Source organism: Salvelinus namaycush, chromosome 12, assembly GCF_016432855.1.
Source record: "Salvelinus namaycush isolate Seneca chromosome 12, SaNama_1.0, whole genome shotgun sequence".
Classification (NCBI taxonomy): domain Eukaryota; kingdom Metazoa; phylum Chordata; class Actinopteri; order Salmoniformes; family Salmonidae; genus Salvelinus; species Salvelinus namaycush.
Genome location: NC_052318.1, coordinates 39363838 through 39389777, shown reverse-complemented (window position 1 = coordinate 39389777; position 25940 = coordinate 39363838). Strand labels below are relative to the sequence as shown.

At 40.7% G+C, this 25940-nt stretch overlaps 1 protein-coding gene across 1 annotated transcript in view; it reads left to right on the top strand.

The window, feature by feature from the left end:
• LOC120057527 (protocadherin-1-like) overlaps window positions 1-25940 on the top strand; it is an 82362-nt gene that overhangs the window by 20438 nt on the left and 35984 nt on the right. The gene's annotated exons all lie outside the window — the stretch shown is intronic.

Below are 25940 nucleotides of genomic sequence, written 5' to 3'. Positions count from 1 at the left end.
ATTGACTCTGTTCTGGAACCACCTTGTATATGCAGTTGAAGTCGGTAGTTTACATACACCTTAGCCAAATACATTTAAACTCAGTTTTCACAATTCCTGACATTTAATCCTTGTAACAATTCCCTGTCTTAGGTCAGTTAGGATCACCACTTTATTTTAAGAATGTGAAATGTCAGAATAATAGTAGAAAGAATTATTTATTCCAGCTTTTATTTCATTCATCACATTCCCAGTGGGTCAGAAGTTTACATACACTCAATTAGTATTTGGTAGCATTGCCTTGAAATTTTTTAACTTGGGTCAAACGTTTCGGGTAGCCTTCCACAATAAGTTGGGTGAATTTTGTCCCATTCCTCCTGACAGAGCTGGTGTAACTGAGTCAGGTTTGTAGGCCTCCTTGCTCACACACGCTTTTTCAGTTCTGCCCACAAATGTTCTATAGGATTGAGGTCAGGGCTTTGTGATGGCCACTCCAATACCTTGACTTTGTTGTCCTCAAGCCATTTTGCGAGACCCATTTGCGACCAAGCTTTAACTTCCTGACTGATGTCTTGAGATGTTGCTTCAATATATCCACATAATTTTCCTCCCTCATGATGCCATCTATTTTGTGAAGTGCACCAGTCCCTCCTGCAGCAAAGCACTCCCTCGCGTCTCCTTCCTGAGCGGTATGACGGCTGCGTGGTCCCATGGTGTTTATACTTGCGTACTATTGTTTGTACAGATGAACGTGGTACCTTCAGGCATTTGGAAATTGCTCCCAAGGATTAACCAGACTTGTGGAGGTCTACAATTTCTTTCTGAGGTTTTGGCTGATTTCTTTTGATTTTCCCATGATGTCAAGCAAAAAGGCACTGAGTTTGAAGGTCGGCTTTGAAATACATCCACAGGTACACCTCAAATTGACTCAAATTATGTCAATTAGCCTGTCAGAATCTTCTGAAGCCATGACATAATTTTCGGGAATTTTCCAAGCTGTTTAAAGGCACAGTCAACTTAGTGTATGTAAACTTCTGACCCACTGGAATTGTGATACAGTGAATTATAAGTGAAATAATCTGTCTGTAAACAATTGTTGGAAAAATGACTTGTGTCATGCACAAAGTAGATGTCCTAACCGACTTGCCAAAACTATAGTTTGTTAACAAGGAATTTGTGGAGTGGTTGAAAAACAAGTTTTAATGACTTCTACCTAAATGTATGTAAACTTCCGACTTCAACTGTATTGTCATTTTTACTGCTGCTTTTTAATTACTTGTTACTTTTATCTCTTATTCTTATCCGTGTTTTTTGAAACTGCACTGTTGGTTAGGGGCTCGTAAGTAAGCATTTCAGTGTAAGGTCTACACCTGTTCTATTCGGCGCATGTGACTAATACAATTTGGTTTGATTTGCAGTTGATGACATGTTCTTCATTAAGGCTGATTGGCTTACCTGAGGTCTCGGCTTTGCAGCAAGTGCTGTTTTATAAGGTTACTGTAGTAAAACATCATGTAACCAAGAAAAAGGCACAAACAATTCCCAACATAAAAATTTCATGACATGAATAATGTAGAACAGAATGGAGCAGAAATAGTGTATTGTGTGCCTGTCCTGAAGTTTATCCCACTAAACTGCACTCCAACACACAGCACCTCCTCTAGCACCTCCTCTAGCACCTTCTCTATAGCATAATGTCTAGGGAACACTGTATGCAGATGTGAGGGTTCTGCACACTGTCTCCCAAAAAAGGTGCTATCTAGAACCTAAAAGGGTTCTTCGGCTGTCCCCATAGCAGAACCCTTTGAAGAACCCTGTTTGGTTCCAGGTAGAATCCTTCTGGGTTCCATGTAGAACCCTCTGTGGAAAGGGTTCTACATGGAACCCAAAAGGAACTAAAAGGTTTTCTACCTGGAACCAAAAAGGGTTCTCATATGGGGACATTCGAAGAACCCTTTTGTGATTAGTGCAATGCTGATTACGTTTTTATGTGTTTCACCCAAATCTTTAATAAGAGGCCGACGTGTTTAAGGCAGAGAGTGGGAATTTCTAAATCCAAAATAAAGTCACAGCTGATTCCCCTGACTTGGCCGTAAATTATTGTTTGCTAGTGTATTGCTGTGGATAATAATCCACTTTTCAAAATCCCCTAAAAGCCCTGGAAAAAACACTCTGAAATAAGTTATTGCATAATTCCATTTCCCCTGCTGACCAATGCTAGCTGACATGAGAAGTGATCATTACTCTCTGTGTCTTCACCACACTAGAGACCAAGGATATTAGAATATTTCATGAATATTGAACCCTGCTGGCTCTTGGGTTGCTCCAAAAAGATGTTCACTGCTGTTTCATGTTGGCACTGAAGAAGAACATGGCTTAATTGCATAAATCTCTGAAAATGGGATGAGGGGAGAACTCAGCATCTATGACAATGGGAATTGTTCTGATGGCTCGGCCTGCCAGTATCAGAGTCATACACAGCTTTGTTGAACTCAATATGTTCCAGCATAACAGATGAAAAGAAGCCTTGGAATAGATGAAGACAAAACCTTGCATTCTCAGCTTTAATGGCCTATGTGACCAGGCTTTTAATTGTGTTTTTTAGTCAAAAGGAGAGTTTATTGTGCATACTGAATAGTTCTCTGAGCCATGTTAATGTACTGCGATCTCTTCAGGTTTACGATGCAGGACTGTGGATCTGAATGTACTTAATGGTTTAGTCTATGGCGAAAAATAATGATCAGCTCATGCTTTAGGTGTAGGCCTGTAGGGCATGCAGGTGTCATTTCCTTATTAACCTTCTGAAGAAAACTGTCTGTTGATTAATTGGTATGCAGCAGAATTATGATTATATTGGGGAATAGTGATTTACTGTAGGTGTGTGTCACGCCCTGACCATAGAGAGCTTTTTATTCTCTATGTTGGTTAGGTCGGGGTGTGACTAGGGTGGGTCATCTAGGTGTTTATATGTCTATGTTGGCCTGTTATGGTTCCCAATCAGAGGCAGCTGTTTATCGTTATCTCTGATTGGGGATCACATTTAGGCAGCCATTTCCCCTTTGTGCTTTGTGGGATCTTGTCTATGTATAGTTGCCTGTGAGCATTATTCTAGCGTCACGTTTCGTTTGTTTGTTTTGTTGTTTTGTTCGTTGAAGTTTTCTATTCCAAAATAAAGGATGGAAACATACCACGCTGCATCTTGGTCTACTCCTTTCGACGAGCGTGACAGTGTGATAGATAGCTAGTACCTGAAGTCTTTAACATTTCTCAATGTTAAAGATTTTCCTCAATGTTATAGTTTCATCTCAATATCATGTTTGGAAATATTTTTGATACAATATAAAGTACTTTTGTGTTATTAATACATTCCTTCTGTACACCAAATGGAGCGCTTTCCACTGTATTGACATTCCAAACCATTGCCTGCTCAGAAGTTTGTGCTTTTCCTTTTTCTCAGAAGAGATGTGTGCGTCAGTGAACCAAAGCCTACTGAGAGATTATTATTTTCATAGTGGTTTTACAAGATTATCTCCAACATTAAGAGTGTTTAAACACATAGGGCAAATGGAGAGGGATAAAAACAGAGATGGAGTGGGTTTGTGTATGTGAGAGAGGTGGACGAAGCACCAGTGATAATTATCTGTCTAAAAGCACTTGTCTGGATGATGAATTCCAATTAAAGTGCTTTAAAACAAGCAAGAAATTTTGATAAATTGTATGTGAGGCGATAAGGGGATTTAGTGAGTGAATGGGAGAGAGAGGCATGAGAGGGGTAATTTGCCGTAGTGTCTCTGTGTGTCGTAGTGTCTCCTCTCCCACTGTAGGACTAGCTCTAGACTGCAGGAGGCTGACCACTATGGAAGACCCAACCATTAGACATCACAGACACATAACCTCTGATAATGCTCATACTATAAATCATAATAAAAATACTACCGTAGTTGTTTACTTTCTCAGCAGATGTCTTTATCCAGAGTGGCTGGATAACATATCTCTGGGTTTTTCATATTACACAGTTGAGTGCATTCCGCCAGGGCCAGTTCCAGGCATAAGCGACATAAGCAGTCGCTTAGGGCCCCCGGCCACTAGGGGCCCCCTGACCCCAAAAAATGATAAATTAAGATATACTGTATAAATGTTTAGGTACTGAGTCAGGGTCTCAACTTATTATTTTGAGTAAGAATAGTAGAATAGCCCAGGGGCCCTGACCTCCAGTGGGCACCCTTTGCTTTTGTTAGTCATTCTCACTCATATATCATATTAACATGGCGTAAATCATTGCAAAAGGGGAGAATTTCAGGGAATTAGCCGTAAAAAAAACAGATTTTTTTTTATCTCTGCCCCATGGCAAAATGAGTAGAATGGCAGGAGGCATTTTTCTCTCCACCGTCAAGAAGGGGGCCACAAAAAGGATTTGCGTGGGGGACCCCCAACCAAATCTCGCATAGGGCCCCCAAAAGGCTCGAGCCGGCCCTGCACTCCACAGACAATTAAGGTTAATTACCCTCTCTGAAGAATACACAGCAGTGTCCCCAACTGGGGATTAAACCTGCAGCCTCCAGGTCATAAGTCTGGTTGCCACTACGCAATGCTTCCTGAGCCAAATAGGTTTTTTTCTGCTTTGAAAGAGAGGTTTTCACTGAGGAGGCAGACTGCACCATTCATTACATGGAGGTGGTCGCAGTGGACACACAGCCAATAAATGAGTTTGTCCAATTCTGCCTGCGATGCATCCAGGAGTGCTACATCAGCGTCCACTCTGCTCCCGGACAAGGGATACATACAGGGAGGAGGAAAGAGGGGTCCAGGGGTCCAATAGGCAAGCATAACCGCTGTGTTTTTCCAGCATATTAGCTACCACTTCACTAAATCAAAATGTCCACTCATCCTCTCCAACCGCCGTTGTAAGAATTAATATGATTATATGAATGTACTTTATTACCTAGCACATAACACACTCCATTATGATAATTCTGCAAATTATCTCTTTACATTTGTATTCTAAATAAGATTTCAATAGCATTAACATCCTTTCATCTATTAGCTGTAGAGTATTTTATACAGACAAGGGCTTTATACATAGAACGAGGCTAAACAGACTCGGGCTTTATACATGGAACGAGGCTAAGCAGACTAGGGCTTTATACATGGAACGAGGCTAAACAGACTAGGGCTTTATACATAGAACGAGGCTAAACAGACTAGGGCTTTATACATAGAACGAGGCTAAACAGACTAGGGCTTTATACATAGAACGAGGCTAAACAGACTAGGGCTTTATACATGGAACGAGGCTAAACAGACTAGGGCTTTATACATGGAACGCGGCTAAACAGACTAGGGCTTTATACATGGAACGAGGCTAAACAGACTAGGGCTTTATACATGGAACGAGGTTAAACAGACTAGGGCTTTATACATGGAACGAGGCTAAACAGACTAGGGCTTTATACATAGAACGAGGCTAAACAGACTAGGGCTTTATACATAGAACGAGGCTAAACAGACTAGGGCTTTATACATGGAACTAGGCTAAACAAACTAGGGCTTTATACATAGAACGAGGCTAAACAGTCTAGGGCTTTATACATGGAACGAGGCTAAACAAACTAGGGCTTTATACATAGAACGAGGCTAAACAAACTAGGGCTTTATACATAGAACGAGGCTAAACAGACTAGGGCTTTATACATAGAACAAGGCTAAACAAACTAGGGCTTTATACATAGAACGAGGCTAAACAGTCTAGGGCTTTATACATGGAACGAGGCTAAACAAACTAGGGCTTTATACATAGAACGAGGCTAAACAAACTAGGGCTTTATACATAGAACGAGGCTAAACAGACTAGGGCTTTATACATAGAACAAGGCTAAACAAACTAGGGCTTTATACATGGAACGGGGCTAAACAGACTAGGGCTTTATACATGGAACGAGGCTAAACAGACTAGGGCTTTATACATGGAACGAGTTGGCAGAAGGATGAGTGGGGGAGGTGGGTGGTGGGGGGATGGGTGAATGAAGTGGGGGCGGAGGGTGGATGTAGGGGGGGTCATGGGGAAGGGCCTGTCCTCGCTCTTATGAAGGAGAAGCAAACCGATCTGACAGTGACAAATGAACCATCTCCTCTCCCCCCAGCCTCATCCCTCTCAAACTCCCCCATATCGCCCTTATACTCTTTCTTTCTTGCTTGCTTTCTCTTTCTTTCTTTTCCTCTCCCTCCCTCAGTCTCCTCCTGCCTTACTTTCACCTCTCCACCTTTTTCTCTGCCTTACATCCACCTATCCTACATTTTCTACCTTCTTTCCACTTTTCTCTTGCTTTTATTCTCTTGCTCTTGCTTCTGCTCATACCCTCTATCTCTCTTTCTTTAAGCTTCTCTCTCTCTCCTCTAGCTTGCTCACATTCTCCCTTGTCCTTCCTTGCTGTCTAAGCACAGGAAGCTATTACCATAGAAAAGGTCTCTGTACATAATAATATTTTGTTGACGTTCATTTCTGCACACAAAAAAGCTTATGATTCAAGCTTGCCTAATATCAGAGCCACTAATACGACATTTAAATACCATAGACTGCCTAGGGATGTATCAACATTTGTATTGCTTTTGAACAGTATGGTCACAGTCTAGTGTTATTTAACTGAAGTGATGAGGAAGCGATACACTGAGTGTACAAAACATTAGGAACACCTGCTCTTGTCATGATGTAAACTGACTAGGTAAATCCAGGTGAAAGCTATGATCCCTTATTGGTGTCACCTGTTAAATCCACGTCAATCAGTGTAGATGAAGGGGAGAAGACAGATTAAAAAATCATTTTAAGCCTTGAGACAAATGTGTGCCATTCAGAGGGTGAATTGGCAAGACAAAATATTTCAGTGCCTTTGAACGGGGTATGGTAGTAGGTGCCAGACGCACCGGTTTGAGTATGTCAAGAACTGGAACGCGGCTAGCTTTTTCACGCTCAACCGTTTCCCTTGTGAATCAAGAATGGTCAACCACCCTAAGGACATCCAGCCAACTCGACACAACTGTGGGAAACATTGGAGTCAACATGGGCCAACATCCCTGTGGAACACTTTTGACACCTTGTAGAGTCCATGCACCGTTGAACGAAATCTGTTCTGAGGGCAAACGGGGATGCAATTCATTATTGGGAAGGTGTTCCTAATGTTTTGTACACACAGTGGTTTGTTGAGCTTTAATGATCATCCTGCTTTTTGAATATACTTTCTTTGCATGAGTGTTTAAATGGGATGCCACGCAAAGATAATTCATTGCTTGGCTTCCTATGTTGTTGTTTTTCCCCCAGTCCTGTTTAGAGGTCGACCGATTTATCGACATGGCCGATTAATTAGGGCCGATTTCAAGTTTTCATAACAATCGGTAATCTGCCTTTTTGGACGCTGATTATGGCCGATTACATTGAAATCCACGAGGAGACTGCGTGGCAGGCTGACCACCTGTTACGCGAGTGCAGCGTCAAAAGGACCTTGTGGCTGCAAGGAGCCAAGGTAAGTTGCTAGCTAGCATTACACTTATCTTATAAAAAACAATCAATCTTCACATAATCACTAGTTAACTACACATGGTTGATGATATTACTAGGTTAACTAGCTTGTTCTGCGTTGCATATAATCAATGCAGTGCCTCTTAATTTATCATCGAATCACAGCCTACTTCAACTTCGCCAAAAAGGTGATGATTTAATAAAAGCACATTCGGGAAAAAAGCACAATCGTTGCAGTAATGTACCTAACCATAAACATCAATGCCTTTCTTAAAATCAATACATAAGTATATATTTTTAACCTTTTCTCAATAGGGGGTGCTGTTTTCACTTTGTAAAAATTTTGTTCCCAAATTAAACTGCCTCGTACTCAATTCTTGCTCGTACAATATGCATATTATTATTACTATTGGATAGAAAACACTCTCTAGTTTCTAAAACCGTTTGAATTATATCTGTGAGTAAAACAGAACTCAAGTTGGAGCAAACTTCCTGTCAGGAAGTGAGAAATCTGAAATCAGGCAGTCTGTTCTAGGGTCAGTTTATTAATTTGCATGTATTCTATTGGTCGACATGCACTGCATACGCCTTCCCCTAGATGTCAGCAAGTAGTGAGAATTGGAATGGAGTTGCTAGAAAGATCTGAGGCCATATAAAGGGTCTGGGTACGTGGGGTACACTCTTTTCAACATTCGCCATGACGCAAGACAGACCTCAGGATGGCGTTCTGGAAAGCTCTCGTTATAGGCCTTAGATATATCCGGCTCTGATTTTATTCGATATAGGTGTTAAAGACATCATAATGTAGTTATTTTAAACCGAGTTATATCAGTTTATATCAGTATATTGAGATTTTCGGATATTTCTTTGTGCTGCGTTATAGTGAGTTGGGCACGTCTTCGCCACATGGCTAATGTTTACTGCTAATTCCAAAGTTGAAGGCAACAATCTACAACCGAGCAAGGATTCTTCTGGACAAAGGACAACTTGCCCAAGATTCTGATGGAAGCTCATCAAAAAGTAAGAAGTATTTATGATGTTAATTCGTTGTTCTGTTGAAAAATGTAAAACTACTATTCCGCCATTAATTTCGGTGCGGTCTCGCTTTAACGCACGCTGTATGTCGTAGTAACGTTAATTTAAAAAATCTAACACAGTGGTTGCATGAAGAACTAATGTATCTTTCATTTGCTGTCCAACCTGTATTTTTTAGTCAAGTTTATGATTAGTTACTGATTAGATTAGGTGCCTCTCCCAAGATTTCTCCCGACATTTTGTTGGCAGCTTGGCTACTATTCTCATTGTATAACCACGATTTGTGCCGCTAAATATGCACATTTTCGAACAAACTCTATATGTATTGTGTAATATGATGTTATAGGACTGTCATCTGAAGAAGTTTGAGAAGGTTAGTGAAAAAATGAATATCTTTTGCTGGTTTATTCGTTATCGCTATTGTTGGCTTGAATCAATGCTGTTGTGTGGTTGGCTATTGTAGTAAGCTAATATAATGCTATATTGTGTTTTCGCTGTAAAACACTTAAAAAATCTGAAATATTGGCTTTCACAAGATTCACAAGATTCACAAGATCTTTGTCTTTCATTTTCTGTACGCTGTGTATTTTTCATAAATGTTTTATGATGAGTATTTAGGTAATTCACGTTGGTCTCTGTAGTTATTCTAGTTGCTTTGGTGAGAGTTGTGATGGTGGCTGCAATGTAAAACTATGATTTATACCTGAAATATGCAAATTTTTCTAACAAAACATATGCTATACAATAAATATGTTATCAGACTGTCATCTGATGAAGTTGTTTCTTGGTTAGTGACTATTTATATCTTTATTTGGTCGAATTTGTGATAGCTACCTATGCAGAAAAAAAATGGTGGAAAAAAAGTTGTGTCTTTTGCTATCGTGGTTAGCTAATAGAAATACATATTGTGTCTTCCCTGTAAAACATTTTAAAAATCAGAAATGATGGCTGGATTCACAAGATGTGTATCTTTCATCTGGTGTCTTGGACTTGTGATTTAATGATATTTAGATGCTAGTATTTACTTGTGGCGCTATGCTAGGCTATGCTAGTCAGCTTTTTTACTGATGAGGGTGCTCCCGGATCCGGGATTGTGACCATGTAGAAGTTAAACCTGCATATGTAGTTAAAATAAATTCATGTTAGCAGGCAATATTAACTAGGGAAATTGTGTCACTTCTCTTGCGTTCAGTGCAAGCAGAGACAGGGTATATGCAGCAGTTTGGGCCGCCTGGCTCGTTGCGAACTGTTGAAAGGCCATTTATTCCTAACAAAGACCGTAATTAATTTGCCTTAATTTTACAAAATTATGACATAACATTAAAGGTTGTGCAATGTAACAATAATATTTAGACTTAGGGTTGCCACCCGTTCTTTAAAATATGGAACGGTTACATATTTCACGGAAAGAATAAACGTTTTCTTTTCAAAATGATAGTTTCTGGATTTGACCATATTAATGACCAAAGGCTTGTATTTCTGTGTGTTTATTATATTATAATTAACTATTTGATTTGATATTGATATTGATAGAGCAGTCTGACTGAGTGGTGGTAGGCAGCAGCAGGCATCATAAGCAATGCTTCAAGCACAGTGCTGTTTATGACTTCAAGCCTATAAACTCCCAAGATTAGGCTGGCTATTCTAAAGTGCCTATAAAAACACCCAATAGTCAAAGGTATATGCAATACAAGTGGTATAGAGAGACATAGTCCTAAAATTCCTATAATAACTACAACCTAAAACTTCTTACCTGGGAATACCAGCTTTCATATGTTCCCATGTTCTGAGCAAGGAACTTAAACGTTAGCTTTTTTACATGGTACATATTGCAATTTTACTTTCTTCTCCAACACTGTGTTTTTGCATTATTTAAACCATATTGAACACGTTTCATTATTTATTTGAGACTAAATTGATTTTATTTATGTATTATATTAAGTTAAAATAAGTGTTCATTTTTCATTCAGTATTGTTGTAATTGTCATTTATTGCATATTTATATATATAAATAATATATATATATATATATATATATATATATAAATCGGCCGATTAATCGGTATCAGCTTTTTTTGGTCCTTCAATAATCGGTATCGGTATCGGCGTTGAAAAATCATAATCGGTCGACCTCTAGTCCTGTTATTCTATGTATTGGCCTGAAGCCTGATAAGAGAGAGAGAGGAGCAGAGCCACCGTGATACCCTTCCCAGATCCATCATGTCCATGCTAATACAGTAGCCCCACTCTGCTGAAGACTACACATTGTTTTGCAATAGTAAGAGGACTATAAAAGGCAATACTCAATATTAACAACACAGTAGAGCAGTTACGGTACAGCCTGCACAAAGCCTACACATTTTTGTTAATAAATGGAATACAGCACACAGGCAACTGACAGTATATTATATTGCAAATTGTAGGGCCTATACAGCAGTAGTATACAGTGCAGTCCATACAAGCTGAATGCAAATCTATCAGAATCGCCAGAGAAAATATTTAATATATAAAGAAATTGGAATAACAAATTGTGTATATAAATCAACATATGGTCAAGACCACATCGATTATACAGACGGATTCGGACAAATATGTAGCTTTATCGGCCCATTTCCTCTCTGCTGGCAAACTATGGAGTGTCATTAAGAAAATGGTCCGCTGTGAGTAATGGGAGGCATGATAAATAACACAAATATCACACAAATATTGTTAATCAATTCTGGGGCAATTTAGCATTGCACAAATGTGTTATTGCAGGGCTGATAAATTATTTTGTTCATACCTAAGAAATAGAAAATAAACCATATTTTCTTCCTACTTTCTACATTGCACAGTCAATATTGCACAGCGCTAAATTGATTTATTTCTTGGACTGTGTTTTTAGTATTTGCAATTTGCAACCGTTTCCATATAAACCAACATTATATTGACATGCCTACCGATTTAGAAAATCTGATTGTATCTCTCGCCTATCCCTTTTTGATAAATGTCAACGTAAACAAAGCACTCCTGTGGGATTTTTTTTCTCTCAACAAAATGATTATCAGAACTGCAGGAGCTCTCCCCAGGACGGATTCTCTCTGATTTACAGCCATATGAAATGGCACCTGGGATTTGACAAGTAATATATGAAGCAGCCAATCCCCTTTGGAGATTTCCACTGAGCCGCAACATTTGTCTGCTATTGTTCTACTGATAGAATTATGCCCTTCCGGGTGACCCGTGTCATTGTGTGATAAAGCTAATTATTATCCACGGAGATGATTGTCGCCCTCTGTTGATACATGACTGGAGGCCTCATTATGCTGTTTAGCTGTTGGCACAAAAACTGTGTTACAAGTCAACAGGGTTCATATCTCTCATTCATACAGATCACAGGACGGTTCAATTGTCGTTTTTCACCTTGGCAGAGTTTCACCCTGGGTTTAGTCACACTGTTCGCTTACCCCTCCCTCCGGATTTGACTAGGGGAAAGTTAAATTGCCATGTTGTGTGAATGGAGTAATCAGTGAAGCTAGTTTCCACAGCTGCATAAAGTACGGGTTATCAAAACTATTGTCATCAAAATGTACCTACTGTGTTGGACAGCCGAATAGGCACACGTTCATACTGTAGCTATTGCACATGAGTTTAGAAAGTTAAGAGTGTGCTATTGAATTTTACAACACATGGTTAGGTCTTCGAAGTGTTCCATCTGTACGTCGATATTGGTATCAACAGCGAATCCCAGCTGGGGCTGAAGGCGGAATGCACTTCTAGTTCCTTAATTCCGCCATTGTCTTGGCAGCACAGCCGGGGGGTTCAAATGCATGTGTACTTCCCATGTCCTGCATTCTGCCATTGCCATGGTAGCACAGCTGGAGATCAAATGGGTCTGCTGGGCTCCTGTCCTGGATTCCAGCTGCTCCGAGGTTTACTAACACAGTTGGAGTGGGGACTGTATCTACTGTAAGGCCTGCGGTCCTGCACCCTGGCATCTCCATGGCTGCACAGCAGGAGCACTAAGGCATCTTATGCTAGGATGCACTGCTTCCATTATTCTACTATTATCACAGTCTTCTGTGCTCATACAACAGCATCATTGTCAAGTAAGAGACATTTGAAAAACCATCTCAGAAATGTACTGTGTGCCCATATAGTCAGTCTTGGTTCTGTTCCCAATCAATGTGTATCTGAGGCTATAACTAGAAATACTTACCATACACCTTACCTACTGACCTAGAATCAGTGGCGATTTTAGCATGTCAATATTGGTGGGGAAAACTACCCAACATTTTTTTTTAGATGCATGCCAGCCAAGCCACTACACAACACAATACTAAACAATACATTAATTGCACCATAACTGTGACGAGCAGTTAAGACATTAATGAGCGTTTTTTGCGGACGTAGTCAATATAACAGAATTCAGAACATGGGCCGTTCTTACAGTATTCTCCCTGTACACAAAGTCAGAACCGAAGGATAAATAAAGGGGGCAAATAAGCAGACAATGAAAGCTCTGAAAAAATTGGATAGTTACTGTAATGAACACGAGGAGAGACAAGGTCCAGGCAGAAGGTCTGGGTCCAGGCAGAAGGTCATACACAGGGATTCCAAAAGTACAGGCAGGGAAAAGGCTAGTAACATAGTCAGGGAGATCAGGCAATAGGTAGATAACAGGAAATCCTCTCCTCTGAGTAGTTGATGTTGAGATGTGTCTGTTACATTTATTTGGGCTGCAATTTCTGAGGTGCAGTTAACTCTAATGAATTTATCCTCTGCAGCAGAGGAAACTCTGGATCTTCCTTTTCTGTGGTGGTCCTCATGAGAGCCAAATTCATCATACTTCTTGATGGTTTTTGCGACTGCACTTGAAGAAACCTTCAAAGTTCTTGACATTTTCCGGATTGACTGACCTTCATGTCTTAAAGTAATGATGGACTGTCGTTTCTCTTTGCTTATTTGAGCTGTTCTTGCTATAATATGGAATGGTCTTTTACCCACTAGGGCTACCTTGTCACAACACAACTGATTGGCTCAAACAGGAAAGAAATTCCACAAATTAACTTTTATCAAGGCACACCTGTTAATTGAAATGCATATTGAATGCCAAGAGTGTGCAAAGCTGTCATGAAGGCAAAGGGGGGCTACTTTGAAGAATCTCTAATATATGTTTTGATTTGTTCAACACTTCATTTGGTTACTACATGATTCCATATGTGTTATTTCATAATTTTGATGTCTTCACTATTATTCTACAATGTAGAAAATAGTAAAAATGAAGAAAACCCTTAAATGAGTAGATGTGTCCAAACTTTTGACTGGTATATATTTATTTTAGCTAAACAGGTGGGTTCTGCCCCGCCTGCCCTGAATGACGGGTCACACTGCCTAGAACTTTTCAGGAAGAATGTGTGAACTGCCCATGAAAGCAACTTATTTCCACAAAAGAAGCAGCATTATCAGAAAACGTCTCCGACTTAACACCAGATAATGGATACGGCTTCAATTAGCTTCAATATATCAGTGTTGTCCCACATTCAGTCAATTCTGTCAACAAGCCCAACAGCTACTCCCAGCAGGTTATCTGTGTGTTTTCAGGCTGTCTTGAAACCATGTCCCCCTGATATCGATCAATCAGCTTAATCAAATGTTGTTTTTGTAGAGATCTTTAACACACTAATTTGTCACACAGAAGAAGCCTTAATGGAAAGATTCAGAACCATGATCCCCCACATGCCTGCCTGTGGTTTCTTTGACTGCTTCTGAAGCATCTTATTCATCACAGTCAATCTCATTGTTTGCTGTCACTTCTCCCGGTGGCAAAAGTGACTGTGCTAACAATGACTGTTAACTTAAGTGATTTAATATTGATGTTGGCCTTTATCCATGAACGCAAATAGGAGATACACTACCATTCAAAGTTTGGGGTCCCTTAGAAATGTCCTTGTTTTTGAAAGAAAAGGAAAATTTTTGTCCATTAAAATAACATCAAATTGATCAGAAATACAGTGTAGACATTGTTAATGTTGTAAATTACTATTGTAGCTGGAAACAGCAGATATTTTATGGAATATCTACATAGGCGTACAGAAGCCCATTATCAGCAACCATCACTCCTGTGCTCCAATGGCACGTTGTGTTAGCTAATCCAAGTTTATCATTTTAAAAGACTAATTGGTCATTAGAAAACACGTTTGCAATTATGTTAGCGCAGCTGAAAACTGTTGTGCTAATTAAAGAAGCAATAAAACTGGCCTTCTTTTGACTAGTTGAGTATCTGAAGCATCAGAATTTGTGGGTTTGATTACAGGCTCAAAATGGCCAGAAACAAAGGACTTTCTTCTGAAACTCGTCAGTCTATTCTTGTTCTGAGAAATTAAGGCTATTCCATGTGAGAAATTGCCAAGAAACTGAAGATCTCATACAACGCTGTGTAGTACTCCCTTCACAGAACAGCTCAAACGGGCTCTAACCAGAGTAGAAAGAGGAGTGGGAGGCCCCGGTGCACAACTGAGGAAGAGGACAAGTACATTAGAGTGTCTAGTTTGAGAAACAGACGCCTCACAAGTCCTCAACTGACAGCTTCATTAAATAGTACCCGCAAAACACCCGTCTCAACGTCAACATTGAAGAGGTGACTCCAGGATGCTGGCCTTCTAGACCTCACTACACCTATGTAGATATTCCATAAGAAATCCCCCGTTTCCAGCTACGATAGTCATTTACACATTAACAATGTCTACACTGTATTTCTGATCAATTTGATGTTATTTTAATGGACAATTTTTTTTATTTTCTTTCAAAAACAAGGAAATTCTAAGTGACCCCAAACTTTTGAACAGTAGTGTATGCTGACCAGGGTTTACACACTAGCTCTGAATTATATATTGCTGTCATATCGGAACAATTCCAGTGTCAAATAATGACATTTTTTCCCAGACAGTTTATTCTGTACTTATTACATAACATGAACTGTGTGTAGAAACCCAAATCTGACAGATTAGTATTGCACACACAGATTTGTGTGTTTGAGGGAGCCTATGTATTTGACAGGGTGGGTCCCAGAGTGTGTTTGACAGAGTGTGTGTGTTTGATAAGGTTTCTGTGTGAGTTTGATAAGCCCGTGTTTTTAATCGCAGCCCTGTGAGTGTGTGATAAGCCAGTGCTTTTGATTATTGCTCTTCATAAAGCCTGTGTCTTTGATCAAGGTTCTCTGTGAATTGGTTAAAACTGTATATTTGATCCTCACTCTGTTTAATTGTCTTAAAGCCTATGTACTGTATTAGGCCACCTCCCTGCCTATAGTGTATCTGTAATCATGGCATTGTGCGTGTGCGTGTGTGTGTTGGTTTAGCCTGTTCATTTAGTTCATGTTCTTTGTGCGTTTGTATTTGACAAAGCCACATTCCGTCTGCCTGCGCGAGCACACATGACCCGTGAATCTGATAATGGCTTTTGGTTTTAGTCATTAAGTTTTTTGTTTTGATACAATCGGTGTATCTGATAACGTCTCAGTGTGTGTCTAGGACTCTGTGCACATTTGATACAGCCTGAATATTTGATTGTAGCTATTTATGCACTGCTTGATTACGGTTCTGTGACTATGTGCTATTTCTTTTTCCAGCTGAGGGCTTGTTTGTGTCTCTCAGCCTGTGTGATCTGCTGTTGGCCACGGTCACTGACTCAGAAACAATTACCTATGGGGGACCCTGATGACTTGAACATAATTCAATTAATTCTCCTTGATTTCACTGGTAATAATGCTTACCAGACAGTAGGGGTTATGGTTGCTTGGAAAGCTACCTCCAGAGAGCCCCAGTGAATGCTACAACTTTTCCCTTTAAAGGGCAACTTCACCTCTAGCTCACCTGCGGCAGAGCATTCCGAGAGAGACCGAGAAGGGAATGTGTGGTATTACTTAATCGAAAGAGATGGACATGTACAGTATTTTGAAAATGAGACTTTATATATTTTTAAGGGTATTCATAGCTCTAGACTTTTTCAACTAGTGGCACTGGTGCTACCGATTTTTTTTTCAGTTGATAGCACCAGCACATGCTTTGGTCTCACCAATTTTTTACAACAGCGCGGCGAGAATGACCTGCCTGTGTCCCATAACGTGCCTGCATTCCATACTGAACCAGGCTAATAATGACTAGCCATCTTTTACATTAGCATGCCCTTGTGTTCTAACATTGATTTGGATAGATTTACTCAGGGTTCAATGTTAACTTTTTATCTCACTGGCAGTTTATAAATTGGGGTGTATGTTTTCTCTCTATATTCAGCTAGTAATAGGCTACATTTGATTATTAATGAATTATGTATTAAAAAGCGGTTTGATATTTATTTTTTAAATGTAACCTTCATTTAACTAGGGAAGTCAGATAACAACAAAGTCTTATTTACAATGGTGGCCTACCCTGGCCAAACCCAGACGACACTGGGACAATTATGCGCCACCCTATGGGATTCCCAATCACAGGCAGATGTGATACAGCCTGGATTTGAACCAGGGACTGTAGTGATGCCTCTTGCACTGAGATGCAGTGCCTCAGACTGCTGCGTCACTCTGGAGCCCAATTTGATTCAGCAATGTAAGACATTACTCTATTCTTTAGAATTGCATTGCATTAATTGGATACATTTTTGTTTCTAAAGTAGGCCTGTCAATTAAAGATGTTTTTTACATTTCAGAATTGGACGTTGCCCCTTTAAGACAGACTGCTTTTCAAAAGAGATATTTAAATCCCAGATTTTCTAAAACCAGAGTTGAAACATCACCAGACTTCCCGTGAACGCTTGCGAAGCAGACCAAGCAGACCTGACCGGGGTTTGAGAGAAGTGCAAAATTCTTCCTTAGTTGTTCATTTTCTCGAAATCTAGAGGCACAACCTAGATTTGAGCCAATGTCTTCAGTAGTTGAACATGTTACTACTCCAACCTCTTCAAAGTGAAAAACTGACATGTTAAAATTTTTGTCAAAACAACTTTAAATCGAAGGAGTGCCTTTGATTTGATGGGCTGCAAATGCACAGCTCGGCGCGAGACAACCGTTAGACCTGATGACGTGTTTCTGCACATGAGCTTAGCTAGCCAACATCACCATGACATCGCCTACAAGCGTGATTGGGATTTCTATTGGTGAAGCAGTTTCTGCCTATCTTCATACTGTACCGGCTTTGTCGATATGTCTACAGTAGACTTGTCAAGACTTGCTAGGTGTCTTTTTGTAGACTATCTATAGTAGCCACTATACCATTTTTTCAGTGACATGTAAGACACATGAGATGGTGATTAAAAAATAAAGCTATTTCATCTAACATCCCTGCAGAAAATACCCCAGCATAGACCAGTATAAATGTCAAGCTGGTCCATGCTGGTCTATGCTGGTTAGTGCTGGTCGGTTGTTGGTCAAGCTGGTTTGACCAGCATGGTATAGCTGGTCTGACCAATATGGTCTAGCTCGTTATGCTGGCAGACCAGCCTTCGTTATGTTTTGCTGGTGACCAGCTGTCATTGTGTTTTCGATAGTGACCAGTGTTTGCTGTGTTTTTGCTGGTGACCAGCCTTCACTGTGTTTTGGACACTGGTGTCCAGCATAAGTTAAAACAAAACCAGCATCAAGTCACATTATGCTAGCTTGCAAAGTGATGTTTAATTCCTATTGGAATCCAGCCAGAGTAGACTCCCACAATCTGCATTCAGAATTACTGCCAGGGTTATACTGATGTGCAGTTCGTCAATGATTCATCCTTTTTGAACAACTCTTTTTACTGACTCGAGTCACATTATGCTAGCTTGCAAAGTGATGTTTAATAATTTTTATTTTGAGTGACTCGTTCAAAATAGGTATTCGTTTGACCTGCTGGTGTTGGCCGCAAGTCCTACAGCAAGATTAATACATACTCCTCTGGCTCAACGGCTCCAGAGCTATCCACCGACCACTAACTGTCTGTCATATGCATACAGTAAAATAGACCATGACCATAGAGAAGAGAAAGACATGTTTAGATTTGATAATTGATCGCATGGTGCAAGAATTAATGCAATTAATTGCTTATTGAATGTTATTATGAATACAGCTTTGTATAACCAAACATACACAGCATCTTTTCAACAAAGTCAAACTTGAGAACGAATCGTTTAAGGGGCTGCAGTTCGCGAATGACTGTGCTTATAAATCTCATGGCAGTCAAGCAATGCATTCTGCCAAGAGTCACAACCATACCTTGTTTCAAGTGTATCAAGAAATAAGATTATTTTTATGCCTAGCAATCAACACATGTTTTCAAGCACATATTTATACGTATCAGTCACAAATGACAGCTCCAATAAGCCTCAGTGGCGCTGCCCATGCTGTCTCAGACTCTATAATGGCACAGACATAAAGATGAGTCCTCTATCTATCTCTATGATATGCACTGAAAGGTGTTGATACCACTAGGTGGATGTTACGTATGAATCAGATGGCGTGTCAAGTGGAGATGAGAGTGAGAAGAATTGGATTACAGTGTAGAATGCAAAACGAAATAAGAAAGGTAAAGTGGTAGTGGAATCGAGTAAATCGAAGCCTATTTCAGATTATTTTTTGGTCAAAGTAAGGGTTTTGAATCGATGTTGTTGCCTGGGAGGTCCAATTGAAGTGTCTATAAAATTGTTGAATGTGTTGGATGAGCTGCCATCGATGAGAGTAACGATAAGTGGATTTATTTGAGATTTTTGGGGTATCTATGCGCCTCAAGAAGATATCGGATTGGAATGTGTTGTGTGTGTGGATCTTCGAAGCAGGGCGCCTATCAAGGATGTTATCTCTGGGGTGGCGCTAGAAGTAAAAGCAAAGGATATATGACTGAAGGAATGGGATGCTTTTTGTATTTATTTTCCGTATTTTGTATGATGTCGGGTTCCCTCCCCTCTCCCCGAATAGTTTTTTTTTCTTCTTCAATCCCCCGCACAGTAGGTGGCAGCAATACACCAATAGGTGTAGTCTGTCATAAAACCTTAAAGAAGAAGAAGAAGAAGAAGAAGAAGGTGGAGCCAGCAGATCTGTTGGTTGGTGGCCTTTACACTAGTGATAGTGACCGCACTTCCTCCTTCTATTGAGAGTACTTTTCCTGAAACCAACCAGCTTTCTCTTGTCTCAATATAAACGCAACATGCAACAATTTCAACGATTTTACTGAGTTACAGTTCATATAAGGAAATCAGTAATTGAAATGATTTCATTAGGCCCTAATCTATGGATTTCACAAGACTAGGCAGGGGCACAGCCATGGGTGGGCCTGGGAGGGCATGGGAGCCAGGCCCACCTACTGGTGAGCCAGGCCCAGCCAATCAGTTTTCTCCCACAAAAGGGCTTTAATACAGACAGAAATACTCCTCAGTTTCATCAGCTGTTAGAGTGGCTGGTCTCAGACTATCCCACAGGTGAAGAAGCCAGATTTGGAGGTCCTGGGCTGGCGTGGTTACACGTGAGGTTGGTTGGACGTACTGCCAAATCCTCTAAAACGACGCTGGAAGAGGCTTATGGTAAAGAAATTAACATTACATTTTCTGGAAACAGTTCTGGTGTGCATTCCTGCAGTCATGTCAATTGCACACTCCTTTAAAACTTAATAAGCTTCTTGATATGCCACACCTGTCAGGTGGATGGATTATCTTGGCAACGGAGAAATGCTCACTAACAGGGTTCTAAACAAATTAGTGCTCAACATTTGGGGGAAGTAAGCTTTTTGTGCATATGGAACATTTCTGGAATCTTTTCCCACACACTGTTAAAGCTCCCAATTCACAAATGTATTGACAATGTTTTGATCCGAACAAGCTGAGTGCTCACATCCCAAAATATACACATTTCACCTCACATGATTATTGTGGATATGAGGCATGGTAGGTGCAAAAACTATTTGTGTATCTCTAATCATTTAATAACAATGAGATGGATATATGTATTAGTCCCAGAAAATTAATATATATTTACAAAATTACCAGGTGGGTAACCTGGAAGACAAGTCAAAGTGACATAAGAAATGGTCTGATATCAAACTCTTGGTTCAGACCTCTAGGAGACATGGTGCACAAATGGTGAATCCAATACAATTCTCTTCTCAATAATAGATTTTATTTCAGCTCATGAACATGGGACCAGCACTTTACATGTTGCGTTTATATTTTTGTTCGGTAAACATAGCCAGCACTGCCCGTCCCCCCACCGAAATGCTTGGAACCCCAGCTTGGCTCGTTGCTCTTCAGCGAGTGGACTTGTTTTGGTGGAAGACTCATTCGAGCAAGCAAGGAATGGCCTTAATTATGCATTTGAGCAAGCAAGGGATTCTGCTCGACATTACTTGTAAGTAGCAATATAGGATATTTGTATTGATTATTGATATAGCTAGAATATGTAGTTATTGCTATAATGTTAGTTACATACTGCGTTCAGGTTTTATAGAACGCCACTGTAGCCTGTGTAGCTAGTAGTTTAGCCTAAAGAAAGGACTGAAGTGGTAATGTAAGGCAAATTTTAATGCGAAAAAATTATTAGGTACGTCATCCCTTCCACGAAAATGGATCGCTCCTACAGACAGTAAGTAATGTTGACATGGCTTGCTATATAAAGCAGGCAGACATGCATCAAGGCATTCAGTTATTGTTTGATTGAAAATGTTATAATGGGCAAAATGAGTGACCTAAGCAACTTTGAGCGTGGTATGATCGTCGGTGCCAGGTGTGCCAGATGTGTGGTGCCAGGTGTGCATCTCAGAATTGGCTGCCTTCCTGGGCTTTTCATGCACAACACTGTCTAGGGTTTACCGAGAATGGTGAGACAAACAAAACACATCCAATCAGCGCCTGTGGGAGAAAACAGCTCATTGAAGAGAGAGGTTGAAGGAGAAGAGTCGTGCAAGCTAATTGCCGGGCCACAAACAGACAAATAGTGGTGTGCAGAAGTACATCTTGGAACACACAACTTGTTGATCCTTGTCATGGATTGGCTATTACAGCAGACCACCACACCGAGTTCCACTCCTATCAGCTAAAAACAAGAAGAAGTGGCTGCTGTGGGCACACAAAAACCAACACTGGACAATTGAGGAGTGGAAAAACATTGCCTGGAACATGTCAGTGAGTTCAGTTTACTTGAGTGGCCTGCGCAGTCCCCAGACTTCAACCTAGTAGAACATATTTCATATAAGATTGAACGGGCTGTTCACGTCATGAATGTACTCCTGTTCAATCTGCAGCAACTGTGTGATGCCACCGAGTCAGCATGGACCAACATCCCTGTGGAATGTTTCCGACACCTTATAGAGGTGCCCCAAAGAATGCAGGCTGATCTGGAGGCAAGGGGGGTCCGAACCGGTACTAGATGGGTGTACTTAATAAACTGGTCGGTGAGTGTATATTATAGAACACTATGCGTCTGTTTATGATATTTCTTTGTCATTGAAAATGTATAACTTTTGTCGCTAGAGAAACTTGAATCAGAGATGCTAGTCCACCCAGGGACTCAACTAGTGATTACATTACTTCCTGTGATTTGTGTCTGCGGAAGTAAGGTTCAGGCAGAAGTCAATGGAAAATTGTCACGTTCTAAGCTACAGGGAGTAATTGAATTTTTAGTCAAATGTGGGTATCTTGTTTTTCTATTTAGCCTAGCTTGCACAAGTTGAGGCTTCTTCTATCGACTATTTTCCATTTCATGCTCAGTTAATAAGCAATATAAACAATGTAAATCACTAAAGAACACGTTTTTTAAGTTAATTATTAGTATTTTGGCCTGTTCAATGTGGATTCTTCAATAGCATAACCAGTTTTGAAACGTATTTTATTGGAAACATGTTGTTGTTATGATAATGTTACAGTATCTACCTTAGCTGCAGCTTTCATGGAGTGGGACACTAATCCAGACGCTTATAAGAAATCCCGCTATGCTCTCAAGTGAACCATCAAACAAGCAAAGCGTCAATACAGGATTAAGATTGAATTCTACTACACTGGTTCTGACGCTCGTCAGATGTGGCAGGGCTTGGAAACTATTACGGACTTGTCACGATCGTTAGAATAACTGGACCAAAGCGCAGCGTGATCTGGGTTCCACATCTTTTTATTTCTAGGTGAAACTCACAGCAAAACAAAATAATTAATCTCAAAACGAAACGTGAAGCTAACAATAGTGCTAACAGGCAACTATCCATAGTCAAGATCCCACAAAGTACAAAGGGGAAATGGCTGCCTAAATATGATCCCCAATCAGAGACAACGATAAACAGCTGCCTCTGATTGGGAACCATACCAGGCCAACATAGATGTATAAATCACCTAGATAACCCACCCTAGTCACACCCCGACCTAACCAACATAGAGAATAAAAAGATCTCTATGGTCAGGGCATGACAGGACTACAAAAGGAAACCCAGACACGAGCTGCCCAGTAACGCAAGACTACCAGACGAGCTAAATGCCTTTTATGCTCGCTTCGAGGCAAGCAACACTGAAGCATGCACGAGAGCACCAGCTGTTCTGGATGACTGTGGATAAACGCTCTCGGTAGCCGATGTGAGCAAGACCTTTAAACAGGTCAACATTCACAAAGCCGCGGTGTCAGATGGGTTACCAGGATGTGTACTCAAATCATGCGCCGACAAGCTGGCAAGTGTCTTCACTGACATGTTCAACCTCTCCCTGACAAAGTCTGTAATACCTACATGTCTCAAGCAGACCACCATAGTCCCTGTGCCCAAGGACGCGAAGGTAACATGCCTAAATGTTTACCGCCCCGTAGCACTCACGTCGGTAGCCATGTAGTGCTTTGAAAGGCTGGTCATGGCTCACATCAACAGCATCCTCCCGGATACCCTAGACCCATTCCAATTTGCATACCGCCCCAAAGACCCATTCCAATTTGCATACCGCCCCAACAGATCCACAGATGACGTAATCTCGATCACACTCCACACTGCCCTTTCCCACCTGGACAAAAGGAACACCTATGTGAGAATGCTGTTCATAGACTACAGCTTAGCGTTCAACACCATAGTACCCATGACGCTCATCACTAAGCTATGGACCCTGGGACTAAACACCTCCCTCTGTAACTGGATACTGGACTTTCTGATGGGCCGCCACCCAGGCGGTAAGGGTAGGCAACAACACGTCTGCCACGCTGATCCTCAACACGGGGGCCCCTTGGGTGGGTGCTTAGTCCCCTCCTGTACTCCCTGTTCACCCACGATTGCATGGTCAAACACGACTCCAACACCATCATTAAGTTTGCTGATGACACAACAGTGGTAGGCCTGATCACCGACAACGATGAGACAGCCTATAGGGAGGAGGTCAGAGAACTGGCAGTGTCAATGTGAGCAAGACAAAGGAGTTGATCGTGGACTACATGAAAAGGCGGGCCGAACAGGCCCCCATTAACATCGACGGGGCTGTAGTGGAGCGGGTCGAGAGTTTCAAGTTCCTTGGTGTCCACATCACCAACAAACTATTATGGTCCAAACACACCAAGACAGTCGTGAAGAGGGCACAACAAAACCTTTTCCCCCTCAGGAGACTGAAAATATTTGGCGTGGGTCCTCAGATCCTCAAAAAGTTCTACAGCTGCACCATCGAGAGCATCCTGACCAGTTGCATCAACACCTGGTATGGCAACTGCTCAGCATCTGACCGTAAGGTGCTACAGACTCTATTCACTCAAGTCATGGACTGTTTTCTCTGCTACCGCACAGCAAGCGGTACTGGAGCGCCAAATCTAGGACCAAAAGGCTCCTTAACAGCTTCTACCCCCAAGCCATAAGATTGCTGAACAATTAATCAAATGGCCACCGGACTATTTACATTGACACCCCCCCTCCATTTGTTTTGTACACTGCTGCTACTCGCTGTTTATTATCTATGCATAGTCACTTCACCCATACCTACATTCACAAATTACCTCAACTAACCTGTTCCCCCGCACACTGACTGTGTATAGCCTCGTTATTGTTATTTTGTTTTACTTTTTATAATTTTTTACTTTAGTTTATTTAGTAAATATTTTCTTAACTCTTCTTGAACTGCACTGTTGGTTAAGGGCTTGTAAGTAAGCATTTCCCGGTAAGGTCTACACTTGTTGTATTCTGTGCATGTGACAAATTTGATTTGATTAGGGCTGGCTAACGCTACCACACATTAATGAATGTGTTTATGGCTATTTTTGTTCTTTTGAATATTGTTACTTTTTTTCTATTTTACTTCAGGAATGATGTTGAGCCCTGCTCTGATGTAACATTTCTCCTGTATGAAACAATTGATCAGTCACTCTCCCCCATCCTCACCTACAGGTACTCCTGGCTGGCTGAATTAGTGTTGTATAGCCTGTAGTTGTTTTGCCTATTTGAGCCAATGCAAACATAGCACTATTTAGGATATTTAGTTTATTCAAATGATATACTGACTCGCTTTTGAACAAAATCCTGAACATGGTACACAGGAAGCCTGTTTATAGTGTCTGTATGCCATCTTTAAAAAAAAATACATTCTGAATTCACATTGTGAGTGAATAAAAGTTCACATTTGGGAATATCCCCAGTCAGGCTGGATTCCTATAGGAATTAGACATCACTTTGCAAGCCAGCATAATGTGACTTGATGCTGGTTTAGTTGGTGACCAGCAAATGTATCCAAAACACAGCGAAGGCTGGGTCACTAGGGCTGTTGCAGTAACCACATTACCGCCATACTGGCAGTCATGAGTCATGACCGCAGTAAAATTCTACGTGACCGCTGAGTCACAGTAATCTCCTTTTATGCACTCTGGACATGCATTGGTAGTAGCCAACTAACTAATGATCTGATGGCCTGGTACTCAAGGCTCTATTGCCCTTCTTACCACTCTGACATCAATGCAATCGAAAATCACATCAAACACTCAAACACAGTATCGTTCTTTTAAAACTCACCTCACTGTGATTGATCAATTTGAAGAAAGTAGTTCAACAACAGGTTGAAACTGAGTGGAAAACATGGTCATTGTTGATGTTGTTTCAAAGCCTAACAACGAAATGGACAGTACATTATAAGGTGATGATTAACATATATTAGAGCTTATGCATAGGCCTATTTATGAGCCCAAGCCCCCCCAAAAAACGACATTAGAATAATGATTGTGCCATTCGTTATACAATACATATCCTACCGCATATTACACAATGCAGAAAATACATTTTAAAAAATGATTTAAGATGTCTTTAATTGGTCTAGCCTATATTCCAAAATTAAACAAACTCTAGTAATCACCTTTGAGTGTGGACTGTATTATGATGCATACTGGATGGACTGGTTACCTTATGCTACGCTCCAGACTTTCTATCCATGAGTCCAGGAGAGAACGCATAGGCCTAGGTGATGCTGTTGGCTCATTGATGGTGCAGGGCGACTTACA